Here is a 6,000-nt window from a genome sequence, read left to right on the forward strand (position 1 = left end):
GGACTGACTAGACATTGTAATTCATGGTAAAAGAGATCCAGTCAAGTCATACTCAATGTAAACTAACAGTAATGGATGCAAATGACAACGGTGCTCTCCAACTGGTGCTTTTTAAGAAGAGGATGATGACTCAGCATAAAAGTAAATAGATAGGCCCTTCGTAGAGGGAAGCATGGATTTGTATAGGTGCTAGAGCTCAGTTTTGAAATAGATATGAATAATATTTTGAGCGGTATACTTTCATTGTCAACATAACAACCGAGAGATCTTGATATCTTCCATGCTACACACATTGTAGGTGGTTCCCAAACAGAATGGTAAAGTTTATACTCCCCCTCCACCAACAAGCATCAATCCATGGCTTGCTCGAAACAACGAGTGCCTCCAACTAACAAGAGTCCCGAGGGAGGTTTGTTTGCGGTTATCTTGATTTGATTTGCATAAAGCATGGGACTGGGCATCCCGGTGACCAGCCATTTTCTCGTGAGTGAGGAGCGAAGTCCACTCCTCTTGAGAATAACCCGCCTAGCATGGAAGATACTGACAGCCCTAGTTGATACATGAGCTGTTCGAGCATACAAAACAGAATGTTTATTTGAAGGTTTAGAGTTTGGCACATACAAATTTACTTTGAACGGCAGGTAGATACCGTATATAGGTAGGTATGGTGGACTCATATGGAACAACTTTGGGGTTTATGGAATTGGATGCACAATCAGTATTCCCGCTTAGTACAAGTGAAGGCTAGAAAAAGACTGGGAAGCGACCAGCTCGAGAGCGACAACAGTCATGAACATGCATTAAAAATAATCAACACCGAAGGCAAGTATGGATAGGATATAATGCACCATGAACATAAATATCGTAGAGGCTATGTTGACTTTGTTTCAACTACATGCGTGAACATGTGCCAAGTCAAGCCACTCAAATCGTTCAAAAGAGGATACCACCCTATCATACCACATCACAACCATTTTAATAGCATGTTGGCACGCAAGGTAAACCATTATAAGCTCCTAGCTAATTAAGCATGGCATAAGCAACTACAATCTCTAATTGTCAATGCAAACATGTTTATTCATAATAGGCTGAATTAGGAATGATGAACTAATCATATTTATAAAAACAAGAGAGGTCGAGTTCATACCATCTTTTCTCATCTCAATAAGTTCATCATATAATCATCATTATTGCCTTTCACTTGCACGACTGAATAGTGTGGATAATAATAATAGTGCACGTGCATTGGACTAAGCTGGAATGTGCAAGCATTCAATTCAAGAGAGAAGACAAGGTAATATGGGCTCTTTGTTAGATCAACAATAATGCATATAAGAGCCACTCAACATTTTCATTATGGTCTTCTCCTCTCGACCCCCAAAGAAAAGAAACAAAAATATTTACACGGGAAAGCTCCCAACAAGCAAAAGAAGAATAAGAAATCTTTTTGGGTTTTATTTTTAATTATTACTACTACAGCATGGAAAGTAAACTAACTAAAAGCTACAACTAATTCTTTTTGTTTTTCTTAAGGTTTATCAAACATACAAGAAGTAAGCATAAAAAGGGAAATAAACTAGCATGGATGATACAACGAAAAAGTATGAGCACCGACAACTAGCATGAGTGTCTGAGCATAAATGTAATGTCGGTGAAAAATACGTACTCCCACAAGTTTAGGCTTTTGGCCTAAGTTGGTCGTCTATGGCCACGGCTGGCCTGGCGGATATCCAAAGTTGTAGCTGGGGTCGTACTGAGATGCAGTGGCAATTGCCTGATGAGCTGCAACTTGGAGGCGAGCTGTCTCCGCCCTCCTCTCATACTCGGTTGCCTCCTCCCTGGTTATAACATATCTCCCTTTTGCCTAAAAGTCAAAGAAAGTAGGAGCAAGGAGAGTGACGTGATAGGTGCGTCGTCGGTCAAAGATTAGTCGGTACTGGATGAACTGATCGTTCCTCTCAACAAACAGATGACGAACCATAGCATCATAATCTAAATAAGCAGGAGGCAACTCAATATCATAACCACGTATGGGTATCTCAAGAAATTTAGCTATACGAGTTGCATATATTCCACCAAAGAAATCTCCATGAATACGATTATTATGCAACCTACATGCAACAATAGCCCCCAAGTTGTATTGTTTATCTCCTAAAACAGCGCTCCTGAGAACGCTAAGATCTAGTACACACATGTGACATGCTTCATCTTTACCGTTTATGCACCTTCCTATGAAGAGAGCAAAATAATGTATAGCAGGAAAAAGAATGCTCCCTATGGTGGCTTGTGTCACATCCCTAGGTTCCCCCACAGTTATACTAGCAAAAGAACTCTAAATTCAGATTTGCGAGGTTCGCTAACATTACCCCACTATGGAAGTTTAGAAGTAGTGGTAAAATCTTCTAAGTCCATTGTATAAGATTTATCATAAAGATCAAACAGGACAGTGTGAGAATTACGTGAAGATGAAAATTTGAACCTTCTCACAAAGGAATCAGTTAGGTGATAGTATTGACGGCACTTATCTGCCTTGAATCTCTCAAGATCGGCATTGTGCACATATGCTTCAAATTCCTCCTTGATTCCTGCTTGGATCATGAAATCCTCTGATGGCCATTCACAAGGCCGCACTTGAGCTTCTCTTGGTGGTTCCTCGTCCGCATCGTGTATTGCGGGCCTGGGTCCTTCCTTGAAGAACCACCTTGATACATTTTCCTAAACATATTTCTTCCTCTGAAAAATTTCTAAAAAATTCAGTAACTCAAAATAAAAGTGAACCAAACTCAACAAAATTGATAGCAACTACTCCTACAAGTGCCTAGAGGCAATATCATGCATTAAAACTACTTTTGACCATATAAATTTGACATGCAAGCTCAAGAAAAGGGTCACCTAAGCAGCAAAAATTTCAATAAATAAAGCACTAGAACAAAAACTAATTGGACCATTGGAGGAGTCACATAACAAAGAACAATCCCCCAAAGCAGTTTTGTGAATGGAGCTTTGAGCTAGAAGATCGAAAATGGCAGCAAGATGAGCTTGAACTCGGGTTTGAGCTGGCTTGTGATGTTTTTGGGAGGAAGAAGGAGTGTGTGGTAGCTGGAATAAGTGGAGGGGAGCCACCATGGGCCCACAAGGCAGGGGGCGCGCCCTGGACCCTCGTGGCCAGGTGCTTCCTCCCCTGCTGTGTTCTCAGTGCCAGATATTTCTCAAATATTCTAGAAAAAATCATATTTAAATTTCAGGGCATTTGGAGAACTTCTATTTTCGGGGTATTTTTTATTGCATGAATAATTCAGAAAACAGACAGAAAAATACTATTTTTTCTTTATTTAATATAAATAACAGAAAGTAAAAAGAGGTTACAGAGAGTTGTGTTTTCTAAATTCATCCATCTTATGCTCATCAAAAGGAATCCACTAATAAGGTTGATCAGGTCTTGTTAACAAACTCATCTCGAGAGACATGAAACCGGAGAATTTTCAAATAACACTAGGTTACCTCAACAAGGATATGCACATCCCCAACTATAAGAATATCATATTTCTTCTTGACAGTAGGAAGAGGAAATTCAAAACCTCCAATAGTAATTGTTGAAAATTTTCCAATAGAATTGATACTGTGGACTTGAGGTTGTTTCCTCGGAAAGTGTACCGTATCCTCATTACCAGTAACATGAAAAGTGACATTGCCTTTGGTGCAATCAATAAGAGCCCTGCAGTATTCAAAAAGGGTCTTCCAAGAATAATAGACATACTATCGTCCTCGGGAATATCAAGAATAACAAAGCCCATTAAAATAGAACGTTTGCAACCACAACAGGCACATCCTCACAAATACCAACAGGTATAGCAGTTGATTTATCAGCCATTTGCAAATATATTTTAGTAGGTGTCAACTTATTCAAATCCAGTCTACGATATAAAGAGAGAGGCATAACACTAACACCGACTCCAAGATCACATAAAGCAGTTTTAACATAGTTTCTTTTAATGGAGCATTGTATAGTTGGTACTCCTGGATCTCCAAGTTTCTTTGGTATTCCACCCTTAAAAGTATAGTTAGCAAGCATGGTGGAAATTTCAGCTTCCGGTATCTTTCTTTTATTAGTAACAATTTCCTTCATATACTTAGCATAAGGGTTCATTTTAAGCATATCGATCAAATGCATACGCAAAAAGATAGGTCTAATCATTTCAGCAAAGTGCTCGAAATCCTCATCATCCTTTTTCTTGGATGGTTTAGGAGGAAAAGGCATGGGTTTTTGAACCCACGGTTCTCTTTCTTTACCGTGTTTCCTAGCAACAAAGTCTCTCTTATCATAACGTTGATTCTTTGATTGTGGGTTATCAAGATCAACAACAGGTTCAATTTCTACATCATTATTATTGCTAGGTTGAGCATCAACATGAACATCATCACTAGGTTCATGTTCATTACCAGATTGTGTTTCAGCATCATAAATAGAAATGTCATTAGGATTCTCAGGTGTGTCTACAATAGGTTCACTAGAAGCATGTGAAGTCCTATCATTTTTCTTTTTCTTCCTCTTAGGAGGACAAGGTGCATCTACATTAGCTCTCTGAGAATCTTGCTCAATTCTCTTAGGGTGGCCCTCGGGATACAAAGGTTCCTAAGTCATTTTACCACCTCTAGTCATAACTCTAACAGCAAAGTCATTATTTTTACTATTCAATTCATTGAGCAAATCATTGTGAGCTTTAAGTACTTGTTCTACTTGAGTGGTAACCATAGAAGCATGCTTACTAATAAGTTTAAGTTCACCTTTAACACTAGCCATATAATCACTCAAGTGTTCAATCATATAAGCATTATGTTTCAATTGTCTACCAACATAAGCATTAAAATCTTCTTGCTTAACCATAAAGTTATCAAATTCATCCAAACATTGGCTAGCAAACTTAGCAGGAGGGATTTCAGTTTTATCATATTTATAGAGAGAATTTACCTTTACTACTTGTGTCGGGTTATCGAGACCATGTGTTTCTTCAATAGGTGGTGAATTAATACCATGTATTTCTTCAACAGGAGGTATATTCTTAACATCTTCTGCTTTTATACCTTTTTCTTTCATAGATTTCTTTGCTTCTTGCATATCTTCAGGACTGAGAAATAGAATACCCCTTTTCTTCGAAGTTGGCTTAGGAGTTGGTTCAGGAAGTGTCCAATTATTTTCATTGGTCAACATATTATTCAATAGAATTTCATCTTGATCAATTGTTCTTTCCCTGAAAACACAACCATCACAACAATCCAGGTAATCTCTGGAAGCATCGGTTAGTCCATTATAAAAGATATCAAGTATTTCATTTTTCTTGAGAGGATGATCAGGCAAAGCATTAAGTAATTGGAGAAGCCTCCCTCAAGCTTGTGGGAGACTCTCTTCTTCAATTTGCACAAAATTATATATTTCCCTTAAAGCAGCTTGTTTCTTGTGAGCGGGCAAATATTTAGCAGAGAAGTAGTAAATCATATTCTGGGGACTACGCACATAACCAGGATCAAGAGAATTAAACCATATCTTAGCATCACACCTTAATGAAAACGGAAATAATTTAAGGATATAATAGTAGCGAGTTTTCTCATCATTAGTGAACGGGGTAGCTATATCATTTAATTTAGTAAGATGTGCCACAACAATTTCAGATTCATAGCCATAAAAAGGATCAGATTCAACCAAAGTAATTATATCAGGATCAATAGACAAATCATAATCCTTATCAATAATAAATATAGGTGAAGTAGCATAAGCAGGGTCATATTTCATTCTAGCATTCAAAGACTTTTCTTTAAGCTTGGCTAATAATTTCTTAAGATCGGATCTATCATTGCAGGCAAGAAAGTCTCTAGCAGTTTCTTCATCCATAACATAACCCTCAGGAATAACAGGCAATTCATATCTAGGGGGAGAATCTTCATCATCACTTTCATCAATATTATCAGTTTCAATAATTTCATTCTCTCTAGCCCTAGCAAGTT

The sequence above is a fragment of the Triticum dicoccoides genome, chromosome 7A, assembly GCF_002162155.2.
Source record: "Triticum dicoccoides isolate Atlit2015 ecotype Zavitan chromosome 7A, WEW_v2.0, whole genome shotgun sequence".
Lineage (NCBI taxonomy): Eukaryota > Viridiplantae > Streptophyta > Magnoliopsida > Poales > Poaceae > Triticum > Triticum dicoccoides.